The sequence below is a fragment of the Eubalaena glacialis genome, chromosome 17, assembly GCF_028564815.1.
Source record: "Eubalaena glacialis isolate mEubGla1 chromosome 17, mEubGla1.1.hap2.+ XY, whole genome shotgun sequence".
NCBI classification, from domain to species: domain Eukaryota; kingdom Metazoa; phylum Chordata; class Mammalia; order Artiodactyla; family Balaenidae; genus Eubalaena; species Eubalaena glacialis.
Window position 1 is genome coordinate 76,997,810 of NC_083732.1, and position 21,424 is coordinate 77,019,233.

The 21,424-nt window shown below is 42.3% G+C and overlaps 1 long non-coding RNA gene across 16 annotated transcripts in view; it reads left to right on the forward strand.

Moving 5' to 3' along the window:
* Nucleotides 1-21,013, forward strand: part of LOC133077459 (uncharacterized) — a 380,931-nt gene extending 359,918 nt beyond the window's left edge. For 13 of the 16 annotated variants that reach the window (XR_009697732.1, XR_009697735.1, XR_009697721.1 and 10 more), the window contains 2 exons: nt 18,113-18,278; nt 20,871-21,013. This is a non-coding gene — a long non-coding RNA (uncharacterized LOC133077459). Of the gene's footprint in view, nt 1-3,065; nt 3,358-5,213; nt 5,824-18,112; nt 18,279-20,870 lie in introns of those variants that run through there. The other 3 variants (XR_009697731.1, XR_009697728.1, XR_009697730.1) reach the window with 3 other exon arrangements.
* The last annotated feature ends 411 nt before the right edge of the window (nt 21,014-21,424 follow it).

A 21,424-nucleotide genomic window follows, 5' to 3' on the forward strand; every position in this document is an offset into this window, starting at 1 on the left:
AATAAACTGAAGTGAAACTGAAGAAATTGCTGAAATTTAGATCATGTTTCTTTTTTTCTCCATTGCCAGCGATAGTATTTCTTCAAATCTCTCTCTAAGTCGGGTTAAGTAAAAACTTGATGAAATCAAATGTTTCATTTTTCTCTTTTAATACACATCTTCCAATTTTTCAGGCAATACTAATTAAAAATAACCTCCTACTATAAAAGATAAAGTGTTTTTTGAGAAACCTCCACATTGTTTTCCACAGTGGCTGCACTAATTTACACTCCCAGTAACAGTGTACGAGGGTTTCCTTTTCTCCACATTCTCACCAACATTTGCTATTTGTGTTCATTTTGATGATGGCCATTTGACAGGTGTGAGGTGACATTTTATTGTGGTTTCTATTTGCATTTGCCTGATGATTATTGATGTTGAGCATTTTTTCATGTGCCTATTGGCCATCTGCATTCCCTCTTTGGAAAAATGTCTATTCAAGTCTTCTGCCCGTTTTTTAATCGGGTGGTTTGTTTTTTTGATGTTGAGTTGTACGAGCTGTTTATGTATTTTGGACAGTAACCCCTTATCAGTCATATTATTTGCAAATATTTTCTCCCATTAAAAGTAGAACTGGCATATGACCCAGCAATTCCACTCCTGAGTATATATCTGAAAAAACCCAAAAATGCTAATTCAAAAAGATGCATGCACCCCAATGTTCATAGCAGCACTATTTACAATTGCCAAGAAATGGAAGCAACCCAAGTGTCCGTAACAGATGAATGGATAAAGAAGATGTGAGATATACATCCTCACACACACACACACACAAAGAAATACTACTCAGAAATAAAAAAGAATGAAATTTTGCCATTTGCAGCAACATGGATGGACTTGGAGGGCATTATGCTAAGTGAAAAGTCAGACAGAGAAAGACAAATACTGTATAATATCACTTCTATGTGGAATCTAAAAAATACAACAAACTAGTGAATATAACAAAAAAGAAGCAGACTCACAGATATTGAGAACAAACTAGTGGTTATCAGTGGGGAGAGGGAAAGGGGTGGGGCAATAGAGGGGTAAGGAATTAAAAGGTACAAACTATTATGTATAAAGTAAGCTTCAAGGATATGTTGTACAACACAGGGAATATAGCTAATATTTTCTAGTAACTATAAATGGAGTATAACCTTTAAAAATTATGAATCACTATATTATATACTTGTAACTTCTATAATATTGTACATCAATTATACTTCAATAAAATAAAAAAAGATAAGTGATTCATCCTCTGATACTTTCTCCCACCGCCTTTCTTTAGTCCTGAGTTTTGTTACTTTTACAATTTTAAACTTAAAATGATTGATAGCACATTGTGTTCAGCAATCAAAAATTTTGCTGTTGTGCTGTTGTTTAACCTTATTTAAATGACTGTGATCCCCATAGCTAGCTCTTCGAACTATAACTTCTTCATTCTAGAGGTGTGTGTATGTGTGTGTTTTAATAAATTCATCTTGCGATTGGATTAGTCTTCCAGTATATTTTGCAAGAGGGCTCATATAGTTTCTGAGTTCTTTCATGTTTCAGAATGTCTTCAGTTTTAATATTCTTGAGTTACATTTTCCTTTAGTCAGGGCTTTGGGACATAACTCTGATTTCTTCTCGAAGAATGTTGTTGTGGTGAAGTCTGAGACCAGCTGGATCCCACCTCACTCCCTTTTTATCTGTCTGGATAAAGTCTTCCTCTATAGATAATGTTGATCAGGATAAGTTCAGTGCCTCCTTGTAAATTGTACTGTTTTTTTCTCATATATTAATTTCTTATGATTTGCAGATTTAGTATTTTTCTAGTATCACAAATATATATGAAATGACATCTCTGAAACACTCTCCCGTTTGTTGGTTGCTCTCCTTAAGAAATATAAATGATTCTTTATGTGGGCCAACTTTGAAGTCTTTATTTATCGTCATCTGTAACTGATTTATCCTTTTCCTTTGCATTCACTGTGAGGTGCTAAAGCCTTTTCTTTTTGTCATTGTTTGAATTTTTAGTTGTGCCTAGTCTGTTCTCCACTGGTTTACATGTATTTGTTTGATCCGTAAGGATGCTGCTTTGACCTGCAATTGTTTCCTTAACCTGGTAATCTGCCTTTTCATCCCAGCATATTGCTTCATCATCTTGTTTTTGAGTCTTGTATAAATGACTGCATACTGAGTTTTTTATTGTTCTTTTGCAGATTGTCTTTCCTTTCCCTTTTGTGTTCTAGAATGCTTGCATAGTTGAAATGCCATTTTCCTCCCTTTTTTCTCACGCTTAGCATGGAGAGCTCTGCCCAGACCTTCTCTTTGCTCTTATCCAATGTGGAAAGACACTATTGTTCCTTTTTTTGGCTTCGTCTTTGATCAGGTGGTCTTGTCTTGTTACTTTTAGTTAAATTGATCAGGCTGAATGTTTCTTTCTGAACACTCTTCTGGAATCTGAGGATACAGGGCATGGGGTGAGAGCTTGGCTGAAGCTTCTGGTTGACCCGACATGGGTTTTCTTCTAGGATCCCACAAAGTATCCTGTTCTGGGGCCTACCACCGGCCATTTAGATGTGTCTCCTGTTCATCCCACCATCTCAGCATGAAGCCACAGAAAAAGCTGGTCCCCAGTGGCTCTTGCTGTTTCTGTTGAGTCCTCTGTGCCTCACCAGTATTTTATTTTCATTGCAAGTGTGATAACTCTTGTTTAGTGTTATTTGTCATATCGTGTTACGCCCCTGTTCAAAATCCTCCCAAGGCTCCCATCTCACTCACTCAAAGCCATAGTCCTCCAGTTTTTACTGGCCCGTCAGCGTGATGGCCCCTGGTACCACCATCCCAACCCTTGGCTCCCTTGGCTTAAGCCACACTGGCTTCCTTGCTGAGCTTCAAGTGTGCCAAGCCCACTTCTTCCTTAAGAAGCTCCCAGCAGCGGTTCTTCCTGCCTAGAACCCTCTTTCCCAGATAGCCTCATGGCTTTGCCTTAGATTCCTCAAAGCTTGGTTTGGATGTCAGGATTTCAATGAGGTCTTTCCTAAAGATGCTTTTTTATACAGCAGGTAACCGGGAACTCCATCCCCCTTCTCTAAGAACAGACCCTGTCTCTGGGGCTCCAGTTCAGCCACCTTGCCCAGGAAGAAGCATGCGGGCCTCTAAGTGAGAAAGAGCTTCTGTAGATTGCACGACTGGCTATGAGAAACGGGACTTCACAGACCCGGCCTGGGGCACGCAGCAGAGTAGTGGAGAGCCCTCCACTGGGACAGCCTGCAGAGGCTGAGATGTTGAGTGAAAACTAAACGCAGTTTGAAAGATTCTGTGAAGAAAATTTACAAAATAAAATAAACTAATCCAAACTGAACTAAAACTTTGTCACCTTTTTTCTCTTGCTCTGCCAAGTTTTCACCCAGACTGTGTAGAGGAGACAAGGACAGGCCACCATGGACTTCAGTTTTGGGGTTATACATATTTTTGACCCTTTGAATTAATAGCTGCTTGGAAATTGAAAAAGTTTGAAGTAAACTACCTGCTGACTTCTGGTTCAAAATGGTAGCTGTCTGGTGGGTCCGCAAGCTAAGCCGTTCAGCTCTTCTTTTTTTTTTTTTTTTTAAGATTTATTTATTAATTGATTGATTGCTATGTTGGGTCTTCGTTTCTGTGCTAGGGCTTTCTCCAGTTGCGGCGAGCGGGGGCCACTCTTCATCGCGGTGCGCGGGCCTCTCACTATCGCGGCCTCTCTTGTTGCGGAGCACAGGCTCCAGACGCGCAGGCTCAGCAGTTGTGGCTCACGGGCCCAGTCGCTCCGCGGCATGTGGGATCCTCCCAGACCAGGGCTCGAACCCGTGTCCCCTGCATTAGCAGGCAGATTCTCAACCACTGCGCCACCAGGGAAGCCCCGTTCAGCTCTTCTTGTTAAAATCGTAGATGCGATGGAATGCTAAGACTGAATGTACAGCCTGATGACAGAAGCTAGAACGGTTCACAGTAATTATGGGGTAGATGGATCTGGATTGAGGGTCAGCTACCTCGACTCCAGCATATGGCACGCTCTTGCTTTCCTTCATGAAAAAATTCCCCTCCTCAGGAGTTGGCCTCGAAAATAGTATTATCTCCCCCTCTTCTCCCATTTCCCCCAGTCCAGCCAGATGCTGGGAATCACAGGAAAGCCTGAACAGAAAATAGGGAGAGATTGAAGTAGCGTGGGGAGTCAAGTGACCCTGCCAAAGCCGTGAAGTAGCTGCCAAGGCATAAAGTCTTGGGCGGCTTCTGCCTGGCAGGGGTTGGGCTGGTTCCATCCTGCATTGTCTCTGAGAACCAGAGGCTGGGCTGAGATCTGAGCAAGAGGGAAGCATATTCAATGCACGGCATCCCAGGGGAGAGCCAGCTATTAAGCAAGGAGTGGACTGAAATCTGTGAGCATAATTTGTGAATTGGAGAAGAGAATTTGACCCTTAGGGCATGCATGGAGCAAATCACTCTTCCTGGCTTTAACAAACACTGACAAACCAACCTTGTCCTGTCCAAGGATGAGTAAAACAAACAATATCATTATCAATACAAAGAAGGGGGCAATGCAAAATCTTGCCCCCAAAAAAGGTGGGCGGGAGGAATAAGGCAGAGAAATACTGAGAACAATTTATCACAGAATCCAGATGGTCATTTCAGAAAACTGTATGGTACTCCCACAAACTGCATGAAGGTCTCTCTGAAATGGAAGCAGAATGTCTGGAGGAACGATCTAGAGGGGAAAAAGGCAAAGCAATTAGATGGAGGAATCATGATGGGAGAAAGCAAGAAAAATATATGTGCTCAATGGGCAGTATCGCTATTTCCTGCTGTGTGAAGGTTTACCACGGGTGTGGAGGACATATCTGAGAAAGTCCCTCAGAATTTAGAGAAAAGAAGACAAAGGGTTGAAAGGACGAGAGTAACAATAAGTGAGATTTCAGAAATGTTGGCCAGAAAATGTAGAGCTGTGTGACACCAGTTAGCATTGCTGAGCTAAAGGCACAGAAGGCTCACGAGAGGCAAGAACAAGTAGCCCTGATTCAAGAAAACCCAAAAATAAGAGCCTCAAATCTACGTAGCCTGGTGAGAAGATTAGCCTCCTGAGATAAATACAAAATCCCGTAAATATGCAGAGGTGAAACAATGGGGTTGTTTCATATTAATAAAAATTAACCTAGCCTTTGTCTTCTTCTTTCCAGCACACTAAATGACAGAAGATAATTTGGTAGCATCTATAGAGTTTCAGGAAGAAAAGGATGTGATCCTGGAATGTTCCATATATGTTCCTGTGAACATTCACGTATGCAGTGAACAGGATGATATCACTGGATATGCAAAGGAGACAAAATATATTATCTGCAGTCCCTCCTTGAAAAACTTCTTTAAGACACATTTGCAAACTGAGTAATGAAACACAAGAGCTCAGAATTAGATGGTCACGATATAGAAGGACAGTGAGCAGTGATGACAATTAAAGAAGAGATAAACTTCAATGTCACCATTATGGTTATAAAAAGGAATTAAAGCCTGAAATTCATTCAGGATACAGAATGCTTATAATATATAAAATAGTAGTGTCATAACTATGAGCTGGATCCCAAAACTTCAAAGAATTATTAACAAAGACTGGGAAGTACATGAGACGGTGTGTGGAAAAGAAAAATAAAGTGCTGCGCTCATTGTCTTACAGAGGGCCTATGAATTTCATCCTTGTAATGTGTTTATAGATTTTAGTTTTCTTTAGGTGTACATGTATTTTCTATTTTTTCTAACTCAGATAAGTATTTACTTGATTAATAAAGAAACAGTAGAAGCTAAAGAAGCTAACAAAAAATAAAATTCCCTGAGACGAATTTGACCTGAAATTTTGAATATCTACATGAGCTCTAGTCTCAAAGGAGCCCTCTCTTTTTTTCATGTCTTTGGGAAAATGATACAGAGAGAGGTTAGGGTGGAAGTGGAACCCTAGTGTGGCTAATGTCACTGACAATGTTGAGATCTGGCTGTCCCACGTTTTCCTGGGATGAAGGGGGAAGGAGGGGAAGTGACAAGGGATGAGCTCAAGCTTCTCCATAGTCTTGCAAAGCTGTAAGGATGTTTCAACCTCCGTGTGACCCAGGAACACTCCATGGAGTTCAGGATTCACTTATAGTAGAAGAATGAGGGTCTCACTATTTTCTCTGGAGGAGAGCAGGGGGTGTGCGACCTCAGAAATATTATTTTTACCTTTCTTGATCTTTGCTTCCTCATCTGGAAAGTGGGGGCAATAGGTTTATCTCAAAGGTCCCTTAGAGGATTTCAACACATTAGGTACATAAAGCATCTAATGTAGCAAGAGAAAGTGTAGGTGTTTAATTGATGCATACCTTTACCTTCCCAGCACTTCAATATTTCTGTCAATCTAAACTTTGAGGGAAAGATGAGCAGTCAGTGGGCTGGTGATCTGGAGAGTTCTGATGTGTCTCTGGGAAGGTTAGGAGGGGGCTACCAAGGAGATGGAGGACAAGGTCAAGGTGGAGAGGCTAGGATCTCACTCTGTGCCTTGCCCTGACAGCCACTGTAGTTGGCAGTTTCTTTCTCTTGACAGAACTCCAAACTGCCTATGAAACATGTTCTGAGAGAAATCCTTCCCCACTTACATTTCCAATGAGGAAGGTATTGCTGTTTGATTCAGTAACTAACATTCCTAAATCTCTTTCTCTAGAAGGAAAAGTTGCTTGCAGTTATCCATTTTGAACACAGAATGGTGAGAAACTCAGGCTATTTATAGCTACCTATTCTTTTGGTTGCAAAAGATGAGCACTTCTTGGGAAGATGGTACTTCCCTAATTCAGGCTCTTGCAGCCTAGAAAGGGAAACTCCTTTGATGAATCATTGACCAAGGCCAGGGCTTGGCCAACCTTGGTCTTTCAAAACCCAGTCTCTGGTACTGTATTCTCTAGGAAGTCTTCCTGAATCTCCCCCAAAGCTGGGTTATTTAATATCAACTCCACCTTGTTCCCTGATTGCTTCTACATTCTCCTCTGCATGGGAGAAGCTAGCCTGGAAGCACATTCCCTAGAATTTTGCCGACAGGGGTTAGGGTTAGATTCTGCTAAGGAGAGGTGCTGGGATGGTGTTTTGAAGGCCGAGGAGAAGGAGAAGTTCTTATTTGCTGCAGCAGCTGTCAAAGAGTAGGTGTCAGTACATGTGGGATGTTGCCAGAGGCTTCCTCACACTCATTTTCTTGAGAATTCACCACTTCAGCACTACTTCCTGGATTGCAGGGGTAGCAGCTTCCTGGATTCCAGCCCTTGAAGATTTCCCTACTGACATGACTCTAACCCATCCCACAATTGTTCAAACTTTTAATTCCCTGTATTAAGTCCCTTTCTTCTTGAAGTACCGAGAAAGCCTCCCATCTTGCATTTCAAACTTAGAAACACCAGACCGAGTTAAGCACTCTGTTCTTGGCAGTTCTTTAGCACCTTTGACTGTCATTGCCCAAATCAACAGCTCGGAGGTTGAGTCCACGGACTGTGGAGTAAAGCAGAAACTTTCACAGCATCTTCAGCTGCTGAGACAGGCCAAAGGCGCTTAAAAAAAAAAAAAACCTAATTGGGAAAAGAACTTGTAAAAGAATAGATACATGTATATGTATAACTGAATCACTTTGCTGTACACCTGAAACTAACACAACATTGTTAACCAACTATACTCCAATATAAAATAAAAAGTTAAAAATATATATATATATATATTCATGATAGAAAAGACATTCAGATTTTTCCCTCTCTTTATGTTAACCAAATAAAAATATTTTAATTTGTTAAAAAAAAATGTGAGTGTGGGACTTCCCTGGTAGTCCAGTGGTTAAGACTGCACTTCCACTGCAGGGGTCACAGGTTCATCCCTGGTCAGGAAACTAAGATCCCGCATGCCCCATGGCGTGGCCAAAAAAATATTTTTTAAAATGTGAGGGCAAATCAAGAGCCTCCGCAGCTAACTCTGGCATGGAAGTTTTCAGCAGTATTTGTAGAATTAACAGAGTACTGTGAATATACAATGGGGACCTAAACCCATGAAATCAATAGTAGTAAATTCACAGACCCCGATGAGTCATTTTGGTATCACAGGGTTAACCACTCAGATACACTGTGACTCTTCGTGATTGGCCTCTTAGAGTGTTGGTTTTTTCTTTGTTTAGGATACAACAAATTTATCTACCAGTGGAAAACCAATAAGTTTCCCAACCGCCTGCCACTTGACAACCACATTATTCTGGTTTTGCAGAACTTGACACCACTCACTAGCATAAAGAAAGGTGGAAGGAATTGGGTAAAAGATAATCCCTGGTCTGCCTTAGAATATGAGGTCCTCCTTCTTTCAGCTGTTCTTGCCATTTTACACCACTTCATCTGGGAGATCTGGGGAGGAAAATGACAGGCGTCAATCATCCTCAGATAAAATACCACATATACCCTAAAGCAGGGACAGGCAAACTTTTTCTGCCTACAGTTGGATTATAAAACCTTCAGCCTTCTTTGCAAATGCTCGCTCACGCAATGCATATTTCTGCTCGGAATTACAGTTCTGACTCCCTACTCCTGCCATCCACACCCTTTAATGGAGGAAGACACCCTGTGTCCGGTTATTCAGGCTCCTTGTAAGCCCCTCACACACAAAGGCTGAGCACCTGAGCATATGGGCCTAATTTGAGGAGTGCACAAAGCCTACCTGTTTGGTACCTGCAGAAGCCATGGTGAATGCTGTTCCTCTGCAGACAACTGATTCCTTTCCCTGTATTCCAGCTTCCACTCTCCCTCACTGCTTTTCTCTTGTTATGGAGGTATCTTTAAAGAATCTTAACTACAGGTACATTTTTAACTGTATAGTTCATTAGTGTTAAGTAGATTCACATTGTTGGGTAACTGATCTCCAGAACTCTTTTCATCTTGCAAAACTGAAACTCTGAACCCATTATACAATAACTCTCTATGCCCCCTCCTCCTAGGCTCTGGCAACTACCATCCTACTTTCTGTTTCTGTGAATTTGACTACTTTAGATACCTCATATAAGTGGAATCATAAAGTATTTGTCTTTTTGTGACTGGCTTATTTCACTTAGCATAATATCCTCAAGGTTCATCCACGTTGTATCAGAATTTCCTTCTTTCTTAAGGCTGAGTAATATTCTATTGTACGTAGAGAACACTTCATCCACTGATGGACATTAGGGTTGCTTCTACCTTTTAGCTATTGTGAATAGTGCTGCTACGAGATATACAGATATCTCTTGGAGATCCTGCTTTCAATTCTCTTGGGTATATACCCAAAAGTGGAATTGTTCACAACAGCTTTGCAATGAACCACAACCTGTCACAGAAGTGTTTATTTCAATGATGTTCATGAAAGCTGAACTTTAGAATTGGTTGGCCATTAGAAAAAAAAGTGGGACATCAAAAGCACAGGCAACAAAAGAAAAAATAGGGAAAGCCATTTTTGAATGCCTGCAATAGAAGAGTTTGGCCTCAGATGACTAGCTGTACAAGATATGCTCTTCAGGGCACAATTCGGGTATGAGTAATGTCTACCTTTACAAGATCAAAAATAGATTATTGTCCAGAGCCTCCATGAAGATGGACAGCATGTTGATGGCAATGTTTTCATGCTTTAGGACCAACACATCTGGCCTCAAATATAAGAAGAAATTATTGCAGCAACAATATATAGTTTCCAGATGTAAAGATCAAAAACTTTATAATTGTATTTTTATATTTCTGAGGAATGCCCATACTGTTTCTCACAGCAGCTGCACCATTTTACAGTCCCACCAACAGTTCCAATTTCTCTACACTTCCAGTTTCCTCACTTTTTTTTTTTTAATTTATTTATTTTTTTTAAATTTTTGACTGTGTTGGGTCCTAGTTTCTGTGCGAGGGCTTTCTCCAGTTGGGGCAAGCGGGGGCCACTCCTTATCGCGGTGCGCGGGCCTCTCACTATCGCGGCCTCTCTTGTTGCGGAGCACAGGCTCCAGACACGCAGGCTCAGTAGTTGTGGCTCACGGGCCCATTTGCTCCACGGCATGTGGGATCTTCCGAGACCAGGGCTCGAACCCGTGTCCCCTGCATTAGCAGGCAGACTCTCAACCACTGCGCCACCAGGGAAGCCCCCAGTTTCCTCACTTTTTATTTTCTGGTGTGTGTGTGTGTGTGTGTGTGTGTGTGTGTGTGTGTGTGTGTGTGTTTTAATAGTAGCCATGGTTCTCCATTTCTCATAATTTAAAAAAATGGAATCACACAATTTGGGAAACTGCATTTTTCCCTTTAATATCATGAACGTATTTTAAAGTCAACAGATATTCATTTATAATAGAATTTCCGATGTCTGCATAGTTTTCTGCTCCATCACTTGCTTACTGGGCAACCCTGGCCAAGTTACTCAACCTCTCTCTGCCTCAGGTGTAAAATGGCATAATGAACACTTTAAGAGACCTTAGGAGAATGTTGTAAGGATTAAATGAGAAGAACCTATAATGGCACGTTGTCAGCAATCAATACATGTTAGCTATGATTATCAATACTTTTATTATTGTTTGCCCACTGCATTGGTGGATGTAAGTAATTCTTTATTGACCTTCAGGTTGCTTCTGGTTTTTCCCTTACATGGACATTAGCTACATAGTTGCAGTCATTTCTTCTTTTAAAAACCATCCAAACAGGTCCCTCTTTTCAGGGATTAGTTGACTGAAGGAGAAACTCCAGCCCAGCTGAGACCCAGCCTCTATTCTTGGCTTTATCAGAACAGCTTTTGGTCACGTAGAGCAGGCCTCCTCACCCCTTCCAGAAATACATTGCTCTGGCCTTGGTTTTTAAACAAGCCCTCTCATAATTCATTGCCAAGGTATCTCACCTGCAGATCTGTGGACCTGAAGTTTTTCTGGGGGCTCGGCATAATGATGCATGGCCCGGAGAAAGCTTAGTCAAATATTTACACGGAGGAATGTGGCATTTCCTACCCTGGTGCTCTGATTACCATCAGAGTCTTATCTTTCCCCATAAAAGGAAGTGTGGACATGTATTAAGTTGTCAACACTAGAAAAATATAAGGTCTGGAATAGAGGGCCTGGGAGACTTCTTGATGTTCTTCTATGTAATAACATCTGAGGGTAAGAAGGAGATTCAGCTGGAAGAGGGGGCTTGTGGTGTTGGGGGTTTTTGGAGGCTGGGAACTCTATGAGGTCAGGTATAATTTGGTGGATAGTGCATCTACCTTCTCGTTAAATTCAGGGGTTTTTGAGTGGTCAGAAGGGAAGATGAGAACACCCATTGTTCTCATCAAAGGGAAGGAAATGCTAATGGCCAAGACTGACCCCCATCTGAAGCATCTCAGTGAAAGACACACACATCAGAGAAGCCTCCTTCTCTGAAATGAAGCCGAGTATTACGTGGGGAGAGCGTGAGTTTAGAGGCCAGGCAGAACTGGGTCGAAATTCTGCCTCTGACGCTCTAAACCTCCATTACTGAGCAGGTCACAAAACGCCTCTGAGCCCATATCTTCTTGTCTGTAAGCTAGAGGCAGCATGCCCTAACATACAGGTTTCACATAAAGATTAAATGAGATGATACATCTGAAGTTCCAGTGTGATGGTTTGCTATAGGAGATAAAGAGTGACCACACCAAGTTGATAAATTCCCAGCTAAATGCAGAGAAACTGAGTGGTTTTGAATTTTGGGCACTCTGTAACATGGACAAACACCCGACTTTTATTAGCGTTTTTCTTTTTTTCTTTTTTTTAAATTAATTAATTAATTAATTAATTAATTTTTGGCTGTGTTGGGTCTTCGTTTCTGTGCGAGGGCTTTCTCCAGTTGTGGCGAGCGGGGGCCACTCTTCATCGCAGTGCGCGGGCCTCTCACTATCGCGGCCTCTCTTGTTGCGGAGCACAGGCTCCAGACACGCAGGCTCAGCAGTTGTGGCTTACGGGCCCAGTCGCTCCGCGGCATGTGGGATCCTCCCAGACCAGGGCTCGAACCCGTGTCACCTGCATTGGCAGGCAGATTCTCAACCACTGCGCCACCAGAGAAGCCCTTAGCTTTTTTCTTAATACTGAAAAAAGGACTTCTAGGAGTTGAAGGACTCCAAGTTGGAAAGTATCAATCTAGACCAACATGATCACACACAAGCCTCACTATGAAATACTCATCTTAGCCCGAACTTAAAGACATCATCCCAACACACCCAACATCATTCATTCATCCATCCATTCATTCTACCAGCACTTACTGAGGGTTTACTGTGCTCCAGAAGCTGCTGCAGGCACTGAGAATCCCAGGTTGGAGGAGACTCAGTCCTTGCCCTTTGGATGACCCTAGCCTAGTGGAGGAGAGAAAACTCTAAATCAACCGTTTCATGTCATAAACGGACAATGTGAGCAACATGCATAGTTATAGAGGCGTCCCCAGGGGCAGCAGACAATGAAGTTTTAGAATTGGAAGGACATTTAGAAGCCGACCAGTCCAAACCTTACTGATGTGTGGACTCGGCCACCATGGTCTCCCAGCTTTGTTTTCATCATCTCTAATCTCAAGGGTTTCACGGCCCACCCACCTGCACTCCCAGCCCCAGGCAGCCTTTGGGCAGCTCTGACAGTTTGAAAGTTTTTCCTTAGGTTGAGTCAGTATTTGTCTCCTGGTAACCGTCACACAGCTCCGTGGAGTTAATCCCATTCTTTCGCATGACAACCCTTCAGATACTGGAAGTCAGCTCACAGGCGACAGGCAAGTAGGGATAATCTTAGCCTCGCATTGCACAGGGGAATACTGGGCAGTCCAGGGACGCATCTGACTTCAGAAAGGGACTCTATTCGACACTGAAGACATGGTAGGAGTGTCTCACTTTGGATTTATTTGGATTTTAACTACTAGCCTTAATAATTTCACTGGACTTTATAAAGCACTTTAGTATACATTATTCCGCAGTGTCCTCACATTGACCTGGTGAGACGGTTCGGCATGATTTATTATTTCCGTTTTGTTCATAAATAAAACAAGACTCTGAGAGGTGGTGTGCTCAAGGTCACACAGATAGCATCTGGTTGAATTGATCTTCTCCCTTCCATACACGTGGTCCTGCATCCGGTTAGTCCCTCCCATAATCTACCTGTGGTCTCCCCCTAGATTTATCTTCTTAAAATATTGACTACATTGTATCGCTCCCTTTATCAGAAATCCTCAGCAATTCCTCTTACGTTCCAGGGTTAACCTCCAAGCCCTTAGAATGACGTTCAAGGCTCTCAAAATTGTCGACTTGCTGGGAGTGTCAGGGATAGCGCGATGGGTGGATGAAATACCGATAAACATTATCACTACAGTGATAGTTCAGCAAGAAATATATACAAAGGGCATCTTGAGAACACAGAGGAGCAAGGTGAAGGTCACAGAGGGATTCCAGGAGTTAGGGATGCCTGGGATGGACTTTAAATACATGCATACCAGTAGAAGGTTAACAGGAGCAAAGAGGACTTGGAGGAGAGAAAGCCTGGCGGCTGTATGCAGGGCACCATAAAGAATTTGCCGGACAGGTAGGTACAAGGCTGGACTCAGAGAAGGATTAGGCTCTACGGGAGGCAGGGCCGCTTCCTGTCAGCTGTCAGATTAGGGGCTTTGGACGTTATCCTGCAAACTTCGATGCGCCGTATAGGATTAAAACAGGCCAGTGGCAAGTGCGTTTGGTGGCCCTGGCTAGGAAGGGGGACTGGAGTCCGAAGTCGATGGGATGGACGGGAGCCAGTCTGGCTAAAGATGACGTAAGGAAACTGTTGCCATGAATCAGGGGAGTAAAGATAAAGGGCAGTGGAGGTCATCACAGGAAGAGGAAGGGTTTTCACATATTTTAGGAGAGAAAAGCAAACAAATCCGATGACTGGGTGCTTGTGGAGATAAGGAGAGGGAGAAGTCAGGCTGCTAACATGCTCTCAGGAGCTTCAGGAGGTTGGGAGGAAGATAATGGCGCTACTCACTGCTATTGCCACACCTGCCCTAGACTTCAAGGAAGTGCTGCAGGAAGGAGGTGTGTAGTACCTACTTGTAGGTACGCTTATTTACTTAGGCTAGTAACAGAGAGCTCCCTCTCATCTTGGTGGGGTGGCCAAGACGACTGGCCAGTCACTTACACCCGTTGCCTCTCCTCCCCAGGTATCCTGCGGGACTTGATTTCCTACGGTTAGGTGTGGCCATGCAACAGGGCCCTGATATTCAGGCCTGGCCAGGGCAGTACTCCTCCACATTTTATCCTTTCTGCCAACTTGAGGCAGAAGAACCTGATAATAGAGACTTGAGAGGGAATGAAGGTCCCTGTACTGTGTGCAGAAGAGATCTGGCCACCAGCCAGGAACACCCATTTTAGACATGAGTGAACAAAAAGTAAATTCCTCTCATGTTTGAGCCATTGTGCATAGAATTTCTTTGTTACAGCAGTTAGTCCCACCTAAGCAACGCACCTTTCCTGTCTCCTACCTCACGTGGGTAGGAAAGAAGGGGGCGTTTAGTACATAACTATTTGTGCCGGTCACTGCACTCAGTAGATTTATGTACTTTACCCCCCTTTAATCCTGTAAGTGCTCTGAGATGTTTAAACACTCCAGTTTTGCAGAAGAAAGGAAAAATCCCTGACATGTATCGCTTTTGCTTAAGGTTATACCGTGTTCCCTTAGAGACATCCGTGAGGCTGTGCAAAGCAGATTTTCTTCACTGTTTTTGAATTTTGTTTTCTTTTTCAGCTTTATTGAGATACAGCTGACATATAACATTGTGTAAGTTTAAGGTGCCCACGTGATGATTCACTATGTGGGTATATTGTGAAGTGATTACTACAGTAAGATGACCTCAAACAGTTACCTTTTTTAGTGTGTGTGGTGAGAACTTTCAAGATCTACTCTCTTCCAACTTCCAAGTAAACAACACGGTATTGTTAACTGTAGTCATCACACTGCATATTACATCCTAAGAACTTATTCATCTCATAACTGGAACTTTGTACCCTTTGAACACCTACAGCTTCTTAGGAAATTCCTTGTCTCTCCGTTTCCTACCACACTTAGAAAGTAGGATCATGATCAAGAAGAATAGACGGTGGAAGAGGAAGAGAAGGAGAAACAAAGTTAATCAGTTGAACCCTTCATTTGTTGAGGTCTAACATCTGTAAATATCAGCTATATTACAGAGCATGTGCGTGGGGCTGAGGGTGTATGTTCACAAGGACTAAAGCCATTACCAATGAGTGCTTTTGAAAGCAATGCCGTCCTTCTGTTGGCCCGGTTTTCATATCCTTTCCTTCCATTTTGGGTCTCTATGCTTTAGTCACTCTGGTCTCCTTTCAGTTCCTCAAATAAGTCCTGCTCCTTCTTGACTCCACGACTTTGCAAGGGCTGTTTCCTTTGCCTGGAGTATCACTACCCTCATTCAGTTGGCTAACTTGTACTCATCCTTCTGCTTTCCCCTTAAGCATCATTTTCTCAGGGAAGCCCTCTTTGACCCCGAGATTGCGGCATGTCCCTTGATAGCGCTCATTGCATTCTAAACTCCTGTGGGGCACTCATCAGAATTTTGATTATATAATCACTTTTACAGTTTGGTGATTGGTAGTCCAGTCTTTCCCAGTAGACTATCAGCTCCATGAGGGCAGAGATGGAGTCTCTCTGGTTGGTTTCTCTATCCCCAGAACCTAGTTAGAATGCCAGACACATAGCATTCACTCCATAAATTTTGGGTGAATGTGAAAGAAAAGAAGATTTTTCTCTTAGTAAAATAATAAAAAGCAAACGTAAAGAAAGGCTAGTCTTCCAAATGGCTTTCTGGGAAACATACTACACATGCGAAATTCTGAAATGAATCAGGCTACTTAGTAATTTGAGACTGACTTAAATCTAAACCAAATAAGGTACTGTTCCATTTCACAAGTAAAGAGGCAGAGTGCATGAAGGTCTGACACGGATTCCCCCTGGTCGTGAGTCAGTGATGGGGGCCTCTCTCACTCTCATCTGTCCCTGCTCACTCTTGGTACTTTCTGTTGGAAGCTGATTTTGATGGAGACTTGGGAGCCGTATGGCCGTGAGCCCTTGTCCTAAAGGAAAGGGGAAGAACATTAGAGGTGGAACCCTGGCTCAGCTACTGTAGGTGCTATGTGACCTTGGGCGGCTCTGAGCCTCCATTTCCTAACTTGTAAAATGGAGAGAATCTACTAGTAGGGATGTTTGCAAGGCTCAAATGTGCCAATGTGGTTGGAAGTGCTTTACAGAGAGACTGGCACTTAGCAGGTGCTCAAAAAATTTTAACTGACATCTAGCACTTCCCCAGTATTGGGGTTTATTTCAGATGCTTAGGACACGTTTCATGTGAACTAATAAGTCAGCAACTCCGTTAATAAAGAAAAGAAAGACTTTCCCTTTTGCTGGTGGATAAAAAGGCTGATTTAATTCCTCGCCCAATGACAGAGATCTGAAGACAATGATTTGATTCCCTAATCGTGAATGTGCCCCTGCTTCACAAAATGTGAGATGCTGAGCCAAGAGCAGTGCCCTGGTGGGGCCGCACTGCACGAAGCCAGTCTTTATTTTTTATTTTATTTTATTTTTTTAAACATCTTTATTGAAGTATAATTGCCTTACAATGGTGTGCTAGCTTCTGCTTTACAACAAAGTGAATCAGTTACACATATACATATGTTGCCATATCTCTTCCCTCTTGCATCTCCCTCCCTCCCACCCTCCCTATCCGACCCCTCTAGGTGGTCACAAAGCACCGAGCTGATCTCCCTGTGCTGTGCGGCTGCTTCCCACTAGCTATCTGTTTTACATTTGGTAGTGTATATATGTCCATGACACTCTCTCACCCTGTCACATCTCACCCCTCCCCCTCCCCATATCCTCAAGTCCATGAATGGATAAAGAAGATGTGGCACATATATACAATGGAATATTACTCAGCCATAAAAAGAAATGAAATGGAGGTGTTTGTAATGAGGTGGATGGAGTTAGAGTCTGTCATACAGAGTGAAGTAAGTCAGAAAGAGAAAAACAAATACAGTATGCTAACACATATATATGGAATCTAAGGGAAAAAAAAAAAAAAAAAAAAAAAGAGGTCATGAAGAACCTAGTGGCAAGATGGGAATAAAGACACAGACCTACTAGAAGCCAGTCTTTAAAAGAGCTTGTGAGTGCTCTGCTCGTCATTAGCAGATGTGACGTGGTGAAGGAGCTTGTTTCTCCAGATGCAGACAGTTTTGAGGACTTACTATGTGCCAGGTACACCCTGTGGAGCACTCTTCACATGCTGTTTTGCTTACTTCCTACCCTATTTCTGTGATGAATCTATTATCATCCCTATTTTCATGATAAGGAAATTCAGATTCAAAGCAATTAACGTGTCCTCAGTCACACAGCTAGTCAATAGCAGAGCTGGTGTTTGGACCCATGTCTGATGCCAAATCCCATGCATTTCCAGATACATTATAGTCTCTTCCTAGTAAAACACATTCCATGGAGAGTGAAGACCAAAAGTATGGATAAGAAAACCTAGTCTGGCTTTATTATTAATAATACAAAATATTATCACCTGATAGCTTCAGAAACAACCAGTTTCCTTTGGAATGTAGTACTTTCCATTTTCTTTTATAGAAGCTCAGTGGTTCTGATTTTCTCTATTTGATGGTGCATGAAAGCCCCTGGGTAGAAGGCTGTTTAGTGGAGTGGAAAAGGGTCAGACTGGGGACTGTTTCTAGCCTTGAGCCTCTCCTCTGCGTGACTTTGGGAAATTCATTCACAATCTTTGGGCCTCATTTTTCTTATGTGCGAAATGAGGACAATTATGCTGCTTACTCACCTACGTTTATGGATTTTGTGAGGATCTACCAAGATAATTGTTGTACAATGTTATGCAAAAGACCCCATGTTATTATTCTAAGGCAGAGTCATCACTTTGTTCCCACTTTCTCTTTGCCTACAGATTCTCTTGGCATCCCATACCTGATGAGAATTTATGGCTAGTTGGATATAACAGCAAAAGCTCTCTCCCTGTGACTTATATGCATCCTGATGTATTTCAATTTTTGCCTACAGGAAGGTTTTCTAGTTGGAGGAGATGCAATTCTATTTTGAGGTTGTGGACTCAAGGCGCCACTAAACGGAGATTCATGTGCTTTCATTGACGTAAAGTGAATCCTTCATTTGTGGACAGCCTTGCTGCCCACACTCAATCCGTTACTGCAACCAGTGGGCTTATCTGGTGAGTCTTGTCGCTGTCAGAATCAAAGCCAAATATGGCAGGGACTAATGATTTCACTGAGGTGGTCTTTCCTGTGACCACAGAAACCTGCTTTGGGGGTTTCTGTCACTATCAGAGACCCTTGATGGAATTACAGCCCCTGAGTTCATTTTTGTTCTGGTTTATTATCTGGATAAGCTCCGTACCCAGCTCTCTTTGCCTTATCTGAGGAGCCAGAGCCAGCGGTGAGTGAGTCATAGGATCTGGCCAATTGCGTTTCCACAATTTTATTAGAATAACTGGGTAGATTAGCTCTGTAAAACATGGAATAAGTGTCTTGGGCATTCATCAGAGTCTCCCACAATTCCTAGAATAATTTTGTATTTTTTTCACAGAAGCATCTGTGGAAAGAGAGCAGGGGAGCCAGGAGACCTAAGTTGCTGGATTGTGATTCTGCTAATCCCAGGGGGTAACCTTGAGTATGGCCAGAACACTTTTGGTCGTGGCTGGTGGTATGGACAAAGTTCCGTAGAGCTCAGGGCTTGGCCAGAGAGGGGCAGGGCAAGTTTCTCTAGGGGAACATTTGAGAGTAGGGTTTTAAATTATGAACTTGATTTCACCAGGCAGACAGAGGAAAGGGCAAGGGGTTTTCAGAGAGAGGAAGCTGACTGAACAGAGCAATGCAAAGTGAAAGTCAGTAAAGGGTCTCAGGAATGGCACCTTTGACTGTGGTGAGAAGGAAGGTTGTGCTGTGGAGCCTGGAGAGGCAGGGGGTAGAAGCCAGCTCGTGAAAAGTCTGGAGGACCAAGCTCAAGTGGTTGCCCTGGGCAACTGGCAACTCCCAAAGGCTGTTGAGCATGGGGAAGTGGGGAGGGAACGTGATTAGAATTTTTTTTCATTAAGCAGTCGACACACAATATGAGACCAGAGGGATCACTTGTTGCTCACATTAGCCCTGCATAATAAGTGAACGACCATTGATCTCCCCATTTAGCAGATGAGGAAGCTGAGGCTCGGAGAGATTAAATGTTCAAGGACACACTACTCAAGGAAAACAGAAGATAAAAATAATTCATAATTCATACTTCTGCCGGATAGGATTCCATTGAATTCTTATAAACTTCAGTTAGAGATTAGGTAACATTTGCTCTGAGGCATTACCAGGGTTTAGACATTCATCCAAGATTCTGAAATGGAAAGAGGCCAACACTGCATAAATAAAATTCAGAGTCATTAGTAGAGATATCATTAGGCCTCTCTTTTAATCATTTCTTACTCAGAACCAATGTATCATGCTTTTCATTGGCTCTAGGGGAGGCTGGAACTTGTCTGAAGGTGGCTGTGCAACTAAAATTTTTGTAACATTTTCTGTGTCAGCTCTGATAATGTAGAGTTCATCCACTGATGTTAATGCCACAGTGGAGGTCTAAAAGATTCTGGGAGAGCAAAAGAGATTTTAATCTTTACAAATACAGTAGTTGGCCCTTATCCATGGGGGATACATTCCAGGAAACCCAGTGGGTGCCCTGAAACCGCAGATAGTACCGAACCATACCATGTTTTTTCCTTTGTACACATACCTATGATAAAGTTTAATTCATCAATTAGGCACAGTAAGGGATTAACAACAACAACTAATAATAAAATAGAACCATAATAAAAGTTATGTGAATGTGGCCTCTTTCTTTTTCTCTCTCAAAATAGCTTATTGTACGGTACTCACCCTTCTTCTTGTGATGTTGTGAGATGATAAAATGCCTATGATGAGAAGTGAGGTGAATGGTGTAGGCATTATGACATAGTGTTAGGATACTGTTGACCTTCTGTTGCTACTTCAGAAGGAGGATCATCTGCTTCGGGTGATCCTGGATCATTGAACTGTGATGATGTTGATGATTGGATGCCAGGAGCAGATGATGGTGATGGCTGGGGATCCCAGGCAGGATGGAGTGGAGTGGCATGAGATTTCATTAAGCTACTCAGAATGGCACACAATTTAAATATCGATTGTTTATTTCTGGAATTTTTCATTTAATATTTTTGGATCAAGGTTGGCCATGGATAACTGAAACCGAAGAAAGTAAAACCACAGGTAAAGGGAACAACTGTACCTCCAGAGAGGGTGATCCTTCTACACATACTTGCAGATGAACTCAAAGAATCCACTTGCCTGGCTCAAGTTTAACAAGGGTTACAATGTTGCATCTCAGGGCAGGAAAGAGTAGGACAATGAAAGAACTGGAATTTTTTTCCCTGAGCTGTATTTCCAACGATCATAAAAATGAATTCCTGCTCTTGGGCATGGCACTGGGTGTTGGCCAGTCAGGGTTGAAGTACTCAGTCTCAACTCACAAGTATAAACTTTGGGAAGTCACTTACCTGCCATGAATCTCAGTTTACACAACTTTAAGGTAGATTTAATATATCCCCTTCCGTACAGAGGTATTGTGAGAATGCAGTTTGCAAACATACATCTGGAGTGGGTCCAAAGTACTTATAAAAAATTATGTAAATTTGGAATTAGTTCTTTTCCTCAGGTCCTGGATGTTTTTACTGGTTTTTGTTCTCCATTAGATTTTACTACAGTGACTCTAATTTTCTTTTGTCTCCTAGATTCCTCTCCAGTGGCTTGTGACACTGCTTCAGGAAGACTTTCCCAACACCTGAAGAATTTCTGTGTTCCTTTTCCCAGTCTGGGATGTCTACTTACCATATTGCCAGCTTCTGGACCTGTTGTATCTGGGATGCAGGCTGAACCAAAGGCAGGTATCCTTCAAGGCATCCAGATATAAAAATAAGTACATCGTTGAGATTAGGAGGAAGATCACATTTTGGGGCTCCCCAAAGTTACTTTATCCCAAGATAAAAATGACATTCTAAAACGTATGAAAACAGACTTGATAGAAAACCAAACTAAAGCTAGAACTTAGTTGGAAAGAGGTTTACTTTTTAAATATATAAAATAAACCATTGTACATCTATTACAAAAGGACTAAGAATCTGTAGCAAAAAATGAGTCAAATTCTAAAATATCACAAGTTTCTTTTCAAAATGTGTTGGTGCATTTTCATCATCATTGGGTTTCAATTTAATGTCTTCTGCTCTTGAAATTAACACCTCCTCTCCTTTTCTTATCCACAGCTACACCCACCCTCGTGCTCTGGGTT